Raw genomic sequence first — 16,667 nt, forward strand, 5'->3', positions numbered from 1 at the left:
TGTACTTCATAACTGTGGTGGGCGCACATTTTAGTCTCACCTACTTTGTGTAATGCAACAAACTATAGAAACCTCTATTAATATTCATGCCATCTAAAATTGTACAGAAGGCTGGGTTGTTGATTGCTGATTGCCTTCTATCGCTGCATTTTCCAATTCAGTGTCAGCCCATGCAACAAGATCTAATAACACCAAACATTTAATCACGCTAGAAAGATTTTAGTTGTGCATTAGCCAACTTTATATCTGACTGACAGAAATGACACACAAACACAATAATTGCAAAGAAGACCAAAGTAAAAAACAAAAACAATACATTGCACACAATGGTACATGAGAAAAGAATAGCAGAACTCTGATCTACCTGCAAATATGTGAAATTTATTAACCCTTTAAGACCTACCATAGAACCAAGTCCGCCAGAGCTTATATTATATTTTTACATGCTGTGGAGCCATTTCTGGGAGCATTTCAAGTTGCTATACATCAATACAACCATTATAGCCAAAATTTTAATAATATGCATTAAGTGCATAGTAATTACATAAATTGCAAAAAAGTGCAATAAACTACAAAAAATTTGAAAATCGTTTTTGTTTTCTTAACATATATTTCTAGTTAGAGAAATTTAAGAGAAACTGTAAATACAAAAAAGTTGCACAAAATAGTTTCCCACCACAGGAAATTTATTTTAAGTGTCTTCATAGTTTTATTTTTGAAATACACCAATTTTTATATACTGCAGGAAAAACGAAAATAAATATTAGAGTGCAAATTTGCAAAAAAAAAAACAGCATATGCATCAAAATAAACTATTTCCAGCAGTGCAATTTGAGTACTAAGCATCGCAGAAACGACACAGAAAGTCATAAAGTCAAACATAACTTTTAAAAACACCAGTATAGGCCCATGAGGCCCTGATGGTAAAAAAAACTACATTTCTGCAAAATGACGTCACTTCCAGTTTCGGGCAGGTCATGTCGGACATGCGAGAGTTCACGCTGATGGTCGTAGGAAGTGTTACAAACAGCTGATTGGATCGGCAAAGCCTGTTTCTGGAATATTATGTTTTTGTTGCTGCAAGTGCTTTTTATGCAGTTTTTGCAAAGCTATATGTGGAAGGAAACTGTGACCTAGGACAAGCTGATGACATAAGATCTAAGTACAACTCCTCCGGTTTCATATGCAAAAAAATTATTGCGCTAGCTTACGTGGTTGCAGAGCTACCGGGATTTAAAAATAGTTACACAAAACGGAGCGTGCCCGCTCTGACCGGCTTTAAAGGGTTAAAATACTTTTTCATTCACTTGGTTTCCTGTCAAACCGCAACCAGCAGTGGAAGTGGAAGTTTTTTTAATCATTTATAACAAGTCTGTTAAACTGTGTCTTATATTCCAGCTCATGTTATTTCCTCTAACTTAGTCGAATGTACTTTGAACCAGGTGACTATGTAAAGCACAGTCGAATAAAAATGGGTTCAACTGACCATGGAACACAGCCTTTCAAAGGAAATACAATGAGTGTGTGAGAGTCAGTTTATACTTTGGTTAAATGCAAAATCGAACTGGCTGCAACAAAAACACCTGGAACGCAAAACCTCAACCAACAGGTGCTGGTCGCACCAGCCAGCATGGGTCATGCAGCAGGGCAAATTAAGTAAACACAACTGTGCTGGGTTTACTTAATTTAAGGGATCAGTGCAAATGCAGTTGCTCCGTGTTGAGCTTGACTGATTTATTTAACTATAAGTCTAGTCAGCATAGTTCAGCTTGAGTGAAATAACATTTCCTTCTTGATCACATACTGTACATTAGATAATGTGAGGACACACCCGATCATACTTTGGGTAGGCAAAATTAACCAGGACAGAATAGCTCTGACCTGTAATATCCTTACCTTGGCTGAAAAATGAAAAAGCAAATAATATGCTGCTGGACTAAAATTCCAGTCCAGCCCAGTTCCTCAGTTAGCTCTAAAAGCTCCATAAGCTAACTTTAAAAGGCCGGAATGACCAAGCAAAAACTTAAAGGTAACGTGAACTATGAGTAGATAATACTGCAGACAATGTTGACATGTGTATAACATTTTAGAGAAAAAAAACTTACTATTTAGCACATACAGAATATCAAATAAAAGTTGATGTAATGTAAAATCATGGCGAAACCAAAACCTGACAGCCCTAATGCTAACATGGATGGTTTGCTTTATTGTAGGCCATCAAGTCCCACAGTTGGTGTGCAACCAAATTCCCAGCCAGATGGGAGGTTGGCGAGCTAAGCAAGGAAGACTGTGTGCTGCTGCAGGATCAGCCAATCACAATGTCCCGTGCTGCTTCCCCACCTTGGAGTACAGCAGCAATGGCCGCGGGGTGTAATCCATTTGACTAGCAGTTTGCGTGTAGCAGCTCCCCCGGTGGCAAGTATGGTGTCTGGCCCCGGTCTCCTGATCTCCACTGTAATTTAAGCAGATCACTGCTACAATTAACCTTTCCCGGTAAATATCAATTATGGCCCCCGGCTGGGCTAGAATTAAAAGGGTCATCAGCTAATCTGACAGGTCCTGTACGGTACCACCTGGCTGGGAGAGAGGGAGGGAGGCAGGGCGGCAGAGAGAGAGAATGTTTGTCTACCCTTGTGCCCACCAGCTCACAAGCCAAGTAGACACAATTCCCTTTTAATTACCCTGCTGCCGCCAGGGCAAGCATGCTGATTGGCCAAGGGGCATTAGCAGTGTGCTGAGGTCAATAGTGACAGGATAGGGGTAGGGTGGGGTGAGCATGGAGGAGCAGTGGGGGGGAGCTGCCGCCTAGCAATCAGGGTGTAGAAATGGAAGGAAGAGAGACCTGGCAGGTGGGCCTAATTAGGTTTGACTTCCACCTCTACCCGCCTCTCCCTCGGTCTCTCTCGCTCTCTCTCAACTAGCTGTCAGCCTAATCACTCCTTGAATCTCAAAATAGATGGTGGCCCTTTTGATTTCCTCCTCTCAAGGAGAGCACAAACAGAGCAATCCTCCTTGGCAGGGAGGCAAGCACGTCAGTAGAGACGGAGCGTCGAGGTACAGCCACAGTTGTGTTGCTGTCAAGTGCTGGCGCTGAATACTTTGTTTACTCAGCATCAGCGTTGCTGACACATTCCCAAAGTGCCCAAAGTGCTTCCGTCTCCTCAGGGACTTTGGGGTTACATTTCCCAGTCAGCAATCAATTTGGCTATTGATCAAAACACAGCTTCTAATTAGGCACCTAGGTTAATGATGTAGCGTGCAAAGACCGTTCCCCAACCTGCTGTTCAATTGCATGGGATAGCAATTGATCTAGGCAGGAATTCACCAACTCTGACAAGGGATTGGCAGCTTGGACTGCCTGTGATTAAGTGAGGGACTAATTTCCTGTCTGGGGAGGTGCTTAATTGGCCCTAAACTCCCAGCTATATAGCTTTCATGTTTTTTTCCCCCTTTTCTTTTGTTGTATACTCATTAATGTTAAAGGACGAGTTAGTAAGCTTGACAATGGGACTAATTGTCTTTGCTAAAATTCAACTGCTTGCAAGTGGTGACAAAGTCCAAGGTTATAACTATTCTCTATTCCTAAATGATGTCTTTAAAATCCACTCTGGGCAAAACAGAAAGAAAACACTGTTATCACTGCTTCGAAATGTCACATAGTTTTTGTGAAAATAAACTTTATTTAGGTTTGTTCCAGACAGTATTAGGGGAAGGCTAATCAGGCTGTAGCAGCAACTAAATGTTCTTATTGTGATGCTATGTGAAGTGTGTAGAAACTGTGAGCACAGTCATGTAATACAGACTAGCTGAAAAAGTAATTAATTATAGTTACTAGTTACTTCTTCAAAAAAGTAACTGAGTTAGTAACTGAGTTACAAGATTCTAAAAGTAATGAATTACTTGAAAAGTAACTATTGTGTTACTTAAAAAAACGTTTAACCCTCTGGGCTCCAGGGTATAACTGGCCATTTTTAACCACTTTTGATTTTCCCTCCACATTTAACCTTTAAAAAATATTTACTTTGCCTTGTTTGGTGTCATTCTTTTCAGCACAACCTCACGTTTCTGAATTTATGGTTATGTTTTCATTTTGACACACCGTATTAACACAACTGATCTAAAATCACAGAAAAAACATAAAAACCGAGTAGAAAAAGATATATTTTTACTGCAACCATCACAAACATGTTTAATGAATCAAATTTCATAACTTTAAATGCAAATATAAATTGTCAATTTTAAAATCATATGCACAAGTTTTGCAAACAACAAAGTTATTTGCAGCTATTTACCTTTTACCCTCTTTTTTTTTATAACCATTTCAAACTATTTATATAACAATCAGGTGTTCTGCATTCAATATGTACGTCTTTCTCTCTCTCCCTCTCTCGCCGTCACCCCTAAAACTTCCCCCTCTTCCCCCTTCATGTTGTCATATCATTGTTTGATTGGTCAACATGGTACATTTTTCCACCAACACAAAAGGGCGTTTTTTTGTTTTGTTTTGTTATTTTTTGCTCAGAGAGTGCTCGCTGCGCTGTCCTTAGACGTTAAACGAGACGAAGCTATTGAGGAAAAAACGCCGCGTATACATTGTTTATCATCTACATCATGGTTTTACGTGGCCTATCAACACAATTTAAAAAAATATTCTTCCTCAGTCAAACAGCAGCACTCATGCGATTGTTTTGCCTCCTTAGCTCCAGGTGTTGTGCTAGACAGTGATCGTGATCACCGTCCGCAGCTGCTTAAAGCTGTAGCGCCCAGATTACTTACAGCTACTTCCTGCAACTGATATAAGGTGCGGTAAGCTGAACACAGCTTCAACCGTCTGTTTGTTGAAAAATAGTAACGTGACCGCATTCTCTTGTTAGTAACGGTATTGTAACAATAGGAATAGTAATTAGTTAGATTACTCGTTAGTGAAATAAGTAATGCCGTTAGTAACGCCGTTACTTGTAATGCCGTTATAACCATCACTGGTCATTTGATGCAGGGCTGTATTAGCACAAAATCATATAGCGTTAATACCAAACGAGCAGCTCGTGAGTCTTGACTATAAATTCTACATTTGGCAGCTCTTAGTGAAAACTGCAGGGATAACTAATTATTCAAAAGTGTTTTTAAACTTGACTTTTTTCATCCATCCATTTTCTTCCACTTATCTAGGGCTGGGTGTAGGGGAAGCTAGCTAAGCAGAGATCCCAGACCCCCATCTCCCCAGCCACCTCCTCCACTTTATCCAGGAGTACACTGAAACGTTCCTAGACCAGCAGAGATATAGTCTCCTCCAGCGTGGCCTCCTTCCTGTAGGACATCCCTGCATCATCTCACCTAGAAGACCCAGGAGGCATCCTTGTCAGATGCCCAAACCATCCAAAAATTGCAAATGCAACCTGCCTCTCACTGTCACGCTTGTGATTGCATCTGAATGACGCCATTAAGACCATTAAATGACCAGCATCTGAATTCCAGACAACAGAGTTAATGAAACCAACAATGAGCAAACAACAATGCTACGTATCCCATATCTGAAAAGGATGCAGTAATGTGTGTGTGAGTGAGACTGGGGAGATGACTTAAGACTACAGAGAGAAGAGAAATAGGAGGAAAAAAACACAGCTTCACTTAGCTGGCCTGTGTTTTACATGAATAATGTACTGGAAATTAGCTCCATTAGTCTCGGTATTGAACATGTCTGCAGACCATCTCTGGAGGTTGCTGCTCTGTGCTCTTTAATTATCTTCAAAAGGCCCTCCAGCATCTTAATTTCCCCCCAAGTTGAGTAGGGCCGACGTGGGTCTCCTCATTTATACTACTCTAACCCTGGGTGAAGTCGCAAAGCCCCTCTGCGTAGAAAGGGTTAGACATAGATGGACATAGTAGTGGCTCATATCTGCTCAGGCTTGGCTAAGTTTCTTTTTCCATTCACTCTTCCGCCCTCTTCCTGCAGTGTCTATCAATCGGCAGCTTGTCAGCAGGGAGCTGGCAGGAGGCTCGCGGGTGATGCTTTGTTGTACTGCTCCTTTGATCCTCCCTCCTTCTTCACCTTGCAGGGGGTTTTATGGGGGCATCGAATGACTGCGTGGTCTCCCACCTTTTCCCTCCTTGAATCAAAGAAGCTGTTAGCTCTGCCCTCGATTTTCCTCTCCTTGCTCCAGTTCCTCTGTTCGCTCTGCCTTGTCTCTCCCTAGCCTGCCGTCACCTGTCAACAGTGCTGAGGGAGGCTGTGATTTGGCCTTGTTCCAGTGTCAGTCCTCATTACCCTAAGATCTTGGACCTTGCCTCCCACACACACTCCCTTCTTTCTGCTATTCTTCTCTACGGGCTTCCCCTGCACAGAGTGAGGAGGAGATGAGGGGCAATACAAGAAGGCCTGAAGATGACTGATAGAGATCCTTCCTCTAATTTGTTCTGAAAAGTGTCCTGCGCAAAGGACCCTCACCCCCATTAACCCAACAACAGGCTGCTACCGCTGCTCAGGGAGCACATGTGTGTGTGCGTGTGTCTATCTGGGATCGTGTATGTGTGTGAGGGTGGCCCGGTGGTGCGGCAGGCAAAGGCACCTCCGCGCTCAGTGCCGAGCTCCGGCACCGGCTCAATCTATCGGCTCATTATCCCTCCCGCCCAAGCTGGGGCGCAGACAAGTGCACTTTAGGGCCACAGGCCAAATTGATTCATCTGCCTTCATTTTCTTCAGGCAGCAGAAGTGGCAGCTGCTTGGAGGCAGGGAAAGGAGCTATAAGATGGTGAGACACACAGACAGGAGAGAGGCAAGGAGAGAGACTCTGTACGCGAGTGAGATAAAGGAAGGATGCATCGAGAGAGAAAGAGAGGTATTCCTGACTTTGTTCCTCATCCATGCGTTATTTTACTTTCCCTCTCTCTCTCCCTCTACAGCACAACCAACACCTCCCTCCCTTGAATCGCTATCAATACATGCACTCACTCCCCCACCAAGTCCCAAGTTGGAAATTAGCCCAAGGACAAACAAGTGGATTTACTACAGGGAGCGCAAATGGATTTTTGCTTTTATTTTGACGAGTCCCAGTGTATCCATTACAGCTTTTAATCATACATTATTCATAGAGCTCACTTTATAATAAATGACCACATAAAAAGGGATACACATATTATACAAGTCCTAAAATGCCCCCATAACGCTGTCTCCTACTGCACTCAGAACTACATCACATTTGTAAGCTGGTTTACAAATACGAGCCTGTGATGGTGTTTCCATTCCAAGCGCCGACGCCAGGACACGACAAGAGTCGGCAGATTAAAAGCCACGCTGCATATAAATGAGGTACTGTGCAAACAAATGAGAAGGTGTGACCTATTAGCCATTTGTGTCCTCTGCACAAAATTGCAGTGTAGAATGCAGCCGAGTGTAAAGCTAACAGGGGTGGCCACTGCAACCGCCCCGCACTGTAACAAAGCAGTCAACCTGAAAGCAGAGCCACCTACTCGGCCTGATTCCCAGCCAACGGGGACCTCAGGAGAGCCTGAGTGTCCCGCAGGGCCCCATCTAAAACAGATGAACTGGGGAGAAGAGCATTCCCTCTGGGCCCTGGGTCTCTCCAATCACTCTCACCATATGCCTCCTGGGGGAGTGAGGGAACAAGGCAAGAGAGGAGGAAGGGGAGGTGCATCTGCTCCCAAATACGAACCTATCCCTCAGCACCTGTCCCCGGGGTTCACTGACAACTGCAACCAACAGACACGCACACACACCTTACCTGTCATCCAAGACCATAGGAACAGTATCTGTCCTGAACAGATGAGCCCCTTACAGCGGAAACACCCCAGCCCCCTCCTCTCCCTCTCAACTCTCACTCCAAGGCAACCATTTCTCAAAGCTACAAACAACAATTAGGAGGATGATGTCAAAATGCTAATGATGTTATTGGAAGGAAAACAAGGAAGCAGTGCTGTGGATCTGCGTCTTGCTCTCCAATTGTGAAGCCTCTTCTTTATTTCTTGTTTTTTTGCGAGACACGCACAGCTTCCACTTCGGTGTACAAAGGTTCGCAAAGCTCTTATGCATGCTTACAAGAAAAATTCAAATGGTGATCATATTGGAGGCTGTTTATTTTTCCCCAACTTGCATAATCATTTGCAAGTCAAAGTTCACTTTGACTTTCAAAAAAAAAAAGAAGAAAAAGGGCACGTTCAAAGTCTCAGTAAACCAATTTCAGGTTGTGGTACATGCTGCTGGAAATGCCACATTTGCACTTTGTGTTCAGCTAAACCTTTAGGAGCGTAAGAGAGAAAATGATTTATTCATTCATTTTCAGGTGTGTGTGCCTTTACAGCCGTCTCAGCCGTCCTTTCCAATCGCCAAGTTAAAGTGAAAATAGATCTGTATTCTCTCCAACAGATCAGAAAATAAGAATAAAAATTAACTGTTTACACGTAACATTGTGTCTCTCAAACAGAGATGTGTGACTGATTGGAGGCATTTTCACTGCAGAACATATGTTACAAATGAGTTCCTTATGTCTTAGTTACATCATAATTCAGTATTGTAAAAGATACATGCAGTAAATAAAGAGGGCTTTTTGCCTATAGTGAGTGTTGACTCTAATAACAGTAGGATGGAAAATTGTGCCGAAGGTTTTGAGTGGAATGGATTTATCACTTATGACTCTCAACTACATCGCCCTTAAGTGGACAGAGATAAGACTGGTGTAAACAGTCTTATCAGCTGATAAGAGTCTGTTGGCGGGACAGCTCAGTGGTCCAGACAGATGTCGAAATGACACACGGTGTTTGGCTACACACGGAGATTTTCACAACTTGAATTCACAAGTTAACTGAAAATCAAAGCCACAACTGCTCTCTGTAAATATGAAGCAAATCCAGATGAAGGTCACGCAATAAACAAAAGTACTGACAGCAGTTATCAGTATTATCATTAATGTATAACATTCTAGTCACTGCTCTCAGCCTAACCCCAGTTTCTTCAAAGATCAAGTTATTTTTTAATAAATGACTTGATTTCTACATTTTAATTTGCCTCTGATAAATTACACACAGGGCACTGTGCACCACTGATCCATGGGCAAAGACCATTCAGCTGCCGTGAAACCATTAATTATTTTTTAACACTTGAAAATGATCTTATTAGTTGTAAAAATTACATTTTTGGAAGTGCAACATTCACACTCTCTCCTGTGTCTGCACCTGATAACTTTGTCACCCTCACACGTACTATAAGAAATGTTTAATTTCCTCTAATGTAATCTGAAATAATTATCAGTTGAAGCTGACATTCGCACTGCAAAAAGGCTCCTTTTAACAAATTCACCGAAAGCACACACACACGCGCGCGCATGCACACACACAACTTAAAATACCTATCACTCACTGCAGCATAATTAAAACACTGAAGATGAGATTGTTGGTTAAAAGGAAATGAGCAAGTCATTAAAAGATAGACAGTTGAAGAAGAGTCCTAAACTTTTAGTTGGTTTAACTTTAGACTGTGTTCTTCAGTTGGTTGGGGCAATAGGTCATTAACAGGAATGTCGGGGTGATATCATATTTTCTAATCAATATGTGGCCAACCAGCACGGGGCAGAGGATGAGCTATGGGACTGCATAAAGGGAAAGTATAAAATGAGTAATATTTCTGAATCATGCTCTTGTGCTGGGTCTCTGGATTTAAAATTAGTCCCCTTTCAAGAGCTGTGACCAAGAAGCTGATCCTAAATGATCTTAACTGTATCTTGTTTATTTGTTTAGTGTGTAAACCTTTTACTTTACAGCTGACATACATATCAGCGCCAGTATGCCTGTAATAAGAATCTATTCTGCAACATAATATATTGTTATGAGTATATTCATGGGGCTCCAGTTACAATGAACAGCAGCAGAAGCTAAGACAGCTCACAGGAAAACTAACCGCCAAAGCCAGTTCAAGAATCTTAAACCTAATAACAGACAGACTCAGGAGAACAAAGAACACACAATGTTTGAATTTTATTCAGAGCTAACTATGAGGCAATAAAGTGAAGAAAAAAACACGAAGAAGCTGTGTAATATTTGGACATTTAAGTCCTGGTGCTGTAGCAACGTATGCTAGAGCTAACCTGTGAGACTTGTGAGGAGGTGAGGCATGTCATCAGAGGTAACTGAAAGTTAAGAGGAAAGAGACAGAAAGAGGGAGTTTTCGAAAGAGAGAGAGGTGAGGTAAATGGAAGGATTCGCGAGGTAGTTTGCAGTCAAAGAGTGTGAGAGAGAGACCGGGAGAGACAGCCAGAGTGCTCTGGGCTTTTTAATAGGAGGCAGATGCAACACATGTAATGAATCAGCTTCGGTTCGACGCTGCTTCCCTCTGATGTCTGAGCGCTGGCCCTGCCCTTGGAAAACTTCTGGGACGTTATCTCATGCCTGCATAGCACACAGTACCAGTAAATTTTGCAGGAAGTGTTATGCGTTAGATGAAGGTGGGGAAGGGGAGGTAGGAGTGCTGTGTGTATTGGCACACTCATATGCATTTATCTGTGGTATGTGTGTGTGTGTGTGTGTGTGTGTGCATGTGTGTAACTTTAGGTATTTGAAGAAGAAGAAGAAGATGAAGACTCGGGCAGCAGCTTAGAAAGGGCGCAGACCCTGACTAAAAACAATTGTCTATGTATATGTGTGTATGTATATGTGTGTATGTATATGTGTGTATGTATATGTGTCTATGTATATGTGTCTATGTATATGTGTGTATGTATATGTGTCTATGTATATGTGTGTATGTATATTGGCCATTTATGCTGTAAAACTGTGTAAAGCTTGTCTCTTTATGTCAGGTGAATTTAACACAGCCAATGAAGATGTTATGACAGCAGTCTGGTTCTGCTCACCGGAGTCTATAAGCACATTATATCAAGATGAAGATGTAATGTCTTCTAATACAGACCAACAAGCCCAACTTGCAGATAGATGAACTGAGGAATAGTTTACTGGGATACTAAATGGAGCAATGCAATCATGTAAGTTATTAGTTTCCATCATCCATCCATCTTCTTCCATTTATCCAATTCAGGGTTGCTGAGGGGTGATGGAGGGCTGGAGCCTATCCTAGCCGGGTACACCCTGGAAAGGCTGTCAGTCTGTCGCAGGGCTAACACAGAGAAACAGACAACCATTCACACCCATGGACAATTTAGAATGACCAGTTATTCTAACCCCACTAACTGCATGTTTTTAGACTGTGAGAAGAAGCTGAAGTACCCGGAGAGAACCTCCTGCAGGGGGAGAACATGCAAACTCCCCACAGAAAGGCACCCGAAGATGGCGAATTCAAACCCAGGACCTTCTTGCGCTGAGGCATCAGTGCTAACTACCATGCCAATTAGAAAGAAACTAATGACTTCAATGAAAAGTTCACCTATTATTAGGTTAGTTAGGTTAGTTATTATTAGTTTCTAATGAAAACGCCGAATTAAAATGTTCTTGACGTAAGTTTTGTTTAGGATTTATTTTTTAAACAACAATTTAACAGCATAGTTTCACTATAAAAATGGATTCCACCTTATACTTAGTAACACTGTTTACAGGAAATACCCTTTGTATAGTTCTCTGTTATGTTTGTGTATTCTTGCAAAAGCAAGCTGCTTAAGTTAACATAATAGTTAATAGTTAATAAAAAAGCAGAAATCTTGTACTTTCTTGGAACCTCCTTTTGTGTAGATATCCTTTAAATAATCAATATACAAATAAGACATAAAATGGTATTTCTTTATATATATACATATATATAAAGAACAATATCCCAAAATCACAGTAATAAATAAAAACAAACACATACTTGGCTCATTCCTCCTCCTAAAGTGCCCTTATAGCCAAGTCGTTTTTCCCAAGGAAAGGATCATCGTTCTCTTTGGATGTGCAGTAAATTGGTAGATTGGTAACGCATTATGGTGCCGTCACACAGGCATTTATCTACCTCTACATACAGGCCTGCATACGGAATGTTTTAAATCCTTATAAGCCCAGATGCAGAAAGCATGCAGCCTGTGTACCTGACATGCAAAAATGTGAAGGATGGAGGGTCAAAAAGACAGTGAGAAGACAGAGTCATTTATAAGAGAAGGAAATTGGGTGGAGACCAATAGTAGATTAAAAAGTGGTAAAGAGAAGGGTAGAGGTTGGACAGAACTGTGGATTACTCCTCACAGAACTATAATGCACCTATGAAAAGAGTAAAAAAGTATTTCAGATATGAAAGACGTCAGGAACAGAGAGTGGAACAGAGAAGGGAAGAGCAGAACCTAAACTATGCTAGAGGCTTCCTCCCTGTCATTTCGGTGTTTGACTATGACATGTGTCTATTTGCTGTCAGTCCTATCATTCTTGCTTGGACCTGAAGACACAGGTTTTAAAAGGAGTTTGAACAGGAGGAGGAGGAGGAAAAGGGAGGAGGGAAAGCAGATAAGATGAGAGGATTCTAAAGCTTTGGGTTGGTATGGAAATCAGGTCTTGGAAAAGAAAAAAAGAAATGCTGAAAACCAGATGGGATCAGCCGTTGACATGACAGCATCGAGCCTTGAGAGCGCAGATCTACTGCTCGTGCAATTACACGGTCGCATTTGCATCTATATGATCCCTCAAAATGCTGACATGTGTGGGGATTTGAGCGTTGCTATCTGTGAGTGCCTGTGCACTGTGTGTTTCTTTTCTGTGCGTTTGTGTGCGTGAAAGCATATTTGCAACATTAGCTGAGCTGACAGGCGCAGCTTGTTGAGGCTGTAGTTGGCAGAAGAGGATCATGTCAATTGTGTTAATAGGGATAATAGTTATTTAATAAGTGTACAAAGGAGGATAACTGTGCATTGTAATTAGCTAGGTCACTACAGCAAAGCTGCCGCTTATATCCGTCCATGATTAGGAACATATGGAACAGTCCACAGGATTTGACTAAAGTTTAAATGTAAATCTGTGCTGCAGAAAAGTGTTATACACTGATGTGGCTTAATTGAATACTAACCTGACCTCTTGTTGTTGTGGAATTGAGTGATTTCATTACCTGTCTGACTACATCATACAATGTCATGCAGCTGAATTATTTTATGCAAAGTATGCTGCTCTCCTTGTTGCTGAAGCTTTAAAATTGCAATATTTGTTTTGCTTGAAAAAAAATTCCAAGCGAGAGCAAACTGAGCTAAGGCAAATATTTGGCAACTGCGGAGGCCTGTTTCCATGTGGTATAATTGTCTTGTATTTTGCAGTTTAATGTGGATGCCCTGGATGATTCATGCATGAGCTCTCAGTTAACCTGCAGATCTTAAGATGCACAAACAAGATTAACATGTAGGAAGTTTCTGAAATGTTTTGATTCACACTAATTTTGGACATGAGACAACTGGTTTCAGTAGCACCCACATTTTCTTCAGTGCAGCACAGACATGCTTAATACGACACCGTGCACATCAACACATATACTTACGAAACTCTCGAGTTACAGGATACATCTCCGTGTCTCCAAGAAAGCACAATGCCAGCACTGTCTCTGTCATGTAAAGTGGCTTTGTTCAGACTTGTGCGTGTGAAAGTATGGATTGCTCACTTGCTTTTGTGGAACCAACTGATGTCAGTAACAGTCATTTAACACACAAACGCAATCTAGTTGTAAGAAACACAATGTGTAAAAGCTTGCAAATGAATGTCAAGAGCTCACAGCATATGAACTACCAAGTGGGAGAAGAAGGAGCAGGGAGGTGAGCAGTGAATGAAGAAATGACAGGAGGATGTTGGGAGGCTTATTGTCTCGAGGAGCGGCCCATTCGACCTTGGCAGGGTGAGAAGTCAGGGGCTTCGGCCTCCCCGGGCACATAGCTGCCAGGGTAATTGTGCCGTGATCTTGACCTTGCATTGCTTAAATTTTGCCCTCCGTTCTCTCGATCCCTCCCTCTTTCTTTATCTCTCTCTTTCCCTTGTTGAAGCTGAAGAGAAGCTCGGATCTGCTCTCTGCTCTAATGATGTCAGTTCCCCCGAGGAGGCGTCTGTCTGCTGAATCTCAACAGCTAGCCTTCAAAGTCCCAGGCTGGACCAGGGTCTGGCGGGAGGGCCTGGAGGATGATGGAGGAGGATCAACTACACGCAGTAACCCCAACCAGAACAACGGCATGACATTCTCCTGAAGACAGCGACAAAGGTCCTGATCCTCTTACCCTGCTAATGTTAATCAAGGCCCTCAACAGTTAAAACATAAGAACATAAGATTCACCATGCAAACAAAACAAGAGATTGTTCAAGGTCAGTGCACAAGTTTCATAATGTGAAGAACTGAACAGGTACGAACTTCGAACTGAGAAGTCCCTTAGATTAAAGCTAACCTCTTTGGATTGCTCACCAGATTTTGAACAAGCCTCATCGTAATAAGACATGGACAAAACGTGTTGTCACACATTACACCTGAAACCCATCCTTTGGGCTAAAATTAGTTTAGACTCACTATCTGTTTTCATTTTCACATGCTGTTTCGTTAGATTTAGACACTAACTACAGGAACCAAAACTCCTTTCACAAGGTTCAACACGTTTAGGAAGCTCCATTTTATCAGCTCCACAGCAGAAATAATACATCTTCACCCCAAACTGCTAAATCTCAGAGTTTCTGTTCATCAGTTTTTTTGAATGGACAATAATGCATCTTCTAGGCTTTAAGTAGGTAAAATAGGTCCCCTAGCAGCCATCCCTATGGCAGTAAATTCAAATGACAAAAGCCACTCAGTGGATAATATAAACTCTTTAAACTCAAAAGCACAATGACTAAAAGTGCAATGCATGCTGCATTTTTGCCCCTTAAACCGTAAACAAATGCCTCTAGAAGCATATTCCATTATGAAAGCAGCCACGACAGTTCAGCTACTGTAATGTGTTTGGACTTTATCAGATAAAGATGCAGGAGATCAAATGATCTGCTGATCTTAAATCTCACTTAACCTAATCTGCTAACCAGCCAGGCCTACATATACAGGCTTTACGTTCATAATAAAGCAGCAGCGAGCTGGACAGAGCAAAAAAGTGGGCTACAGTCATCAAAGTCTGCGTTACAATTACCTGTGCTCTGCTTTGACAACAATCACAAAAAAAACTTGGATCAGAAACTCCTAAATTCCTGTTTAAGACTATGCTACAACATTGCCAAGTAAGAAGCTTAATAGCTGCATCAGACACACTCAATAGACGACAAATATTATTTTTCAAAGGATGGTGCCGATTGCTTATGAATGACTCATGCATCAGCCCATTCTCAACTTTGATGATGCAAACGCATTACACATATACTTACAGCTATATTAGATTTAACAATCCCAGTCCACGAGGGCCGGTGTCCCTGCAGGTTTTAGATCTCACCCTGGGTCAACACACCTGAATCTCATGATTAGTTCATTACCAGAACTTCAGGACATGTTGAGAAGGTAATTTATCCATTTAAATCAGCTGTGATGGATCAAGGACACATCTGAAAGGGACACCGGCCCTCGTGGACTGGGATTGGGGACCCCTGATTTAGATTATCATAACCTTTCAAAAAACCCAGGAATTGTTTTAAAGCTTAGAACCACTTTCATCAAAGGGAGGGAGACAGTGGACCCAATCACATAAATCTATAGGGTAGCAGTAGTGTGAGGAAAACTACTCCCATAAGCCCCCACTCCTTCTCCAGCTCCACCATTACCTGTCTGCGATTTCTATCACAGTGCTGTTCAGTGAATCTCTGCTAGCGCCATTGTCACAGAGATAGTAAAGCTGTCTGTCTACTTGACCTTCCAGGGATAGAAAGCTTTTTATCCTCCGCTTTTTTTCATTCTCTTTATCTTTGTACATTGCAGCAGCTGCAAGGCCAAAGAGCATGTTTGCCTGGAATTTCAATACTAAGTGAAGTTGCTTTGAATGCAGCATCTTATGGCGATCAAAAAGCTCTAAGATTAATTTCTATGCCACCACATGGGCAAACAAATGCTAAGAGTTGAGTTTTTCTTAGCAATCACTATATATGTGTATCTTCACTGTGGATTAATGTGTAGGATTATTACAGGTGTATATTTATCTACCAGGGTCAGTGCTGCAAAAAAACATGTGCTTTGAGTTCACTAAGTCTTAGTCTCGTATCCTTAAGAAAAATGTCACAACTAAAGTTAAATGGATGACTTCATAAAACCCCCCAAAAGTAAACAAGCACCGGCACACACACTTAAACAGATGTAATACAGTTTATAATGCTCTCCTTTGCAAAGCACTTGGTGACAAATAAAGCAGCTGAGCAACATACTGAGCTACTTCTTTTGTGAGTTTGCCGTCCTGCAGCTAAACTTCAACTCCACCAACAATAGTTCTTGTTCTCGATCCAGGTTTAGGAGACCAGCACATGAACCAGTCGTCCACCTTTCAAGTCTGAAAATAAGGTTTATAGAGTAGCTGAGCCAGCTAAAGGTATAAAGAGTTAGGAGCCTCTATAGTGAAGTTATGGAATATTAATTTATATAAGCTTGTACCTTATATTTACAAAATGGTTCATGAATACAACTACAGTTAGAGCAAACAGGAAACCAGTTTCAGTGCCTGTATTAGTCTTCCCTTAACCTCTTAACAGCAAATCTCTGCATTCACTCTCACAACCTGGCCAGGACTCTAGTTTTGAGTGCTACATAGACATGCATGGCC

The 16,667-nt window shown here is 41.7% G+C and overlaps 1 protein-coding gene across 1 annotated transcript in view; it reads right to left on the reverse strand.

Moving 5' to 3' along the window:
• The window catches only part of fbrsl1 (fibrosin-like 1), a 300,050-nt gene that overhangs the window by 168,179 nt on the left and 115,204 nt on the right, over window positions 1-16,667 (reverse strand). The gene's annotated exons all lie outside the window — the stretch shown is intronic.

This window comes from Diplotaxodon limnothrissa, linkage group LG12 (genome assembly GCF_057381915.1).
Source record: "Diplotaxodon limnothrissa isolate DT_005_m linkage group LG12, D_limnothrissa_male_GT1.1, whole genome shotgun sequence".
NCBI lineage: Eukaryota > Metazoa > Chordata > Actinopteri > Cichliformes > Cichlidae > Diplotaxodon > Diplotaxodon limnothrissa.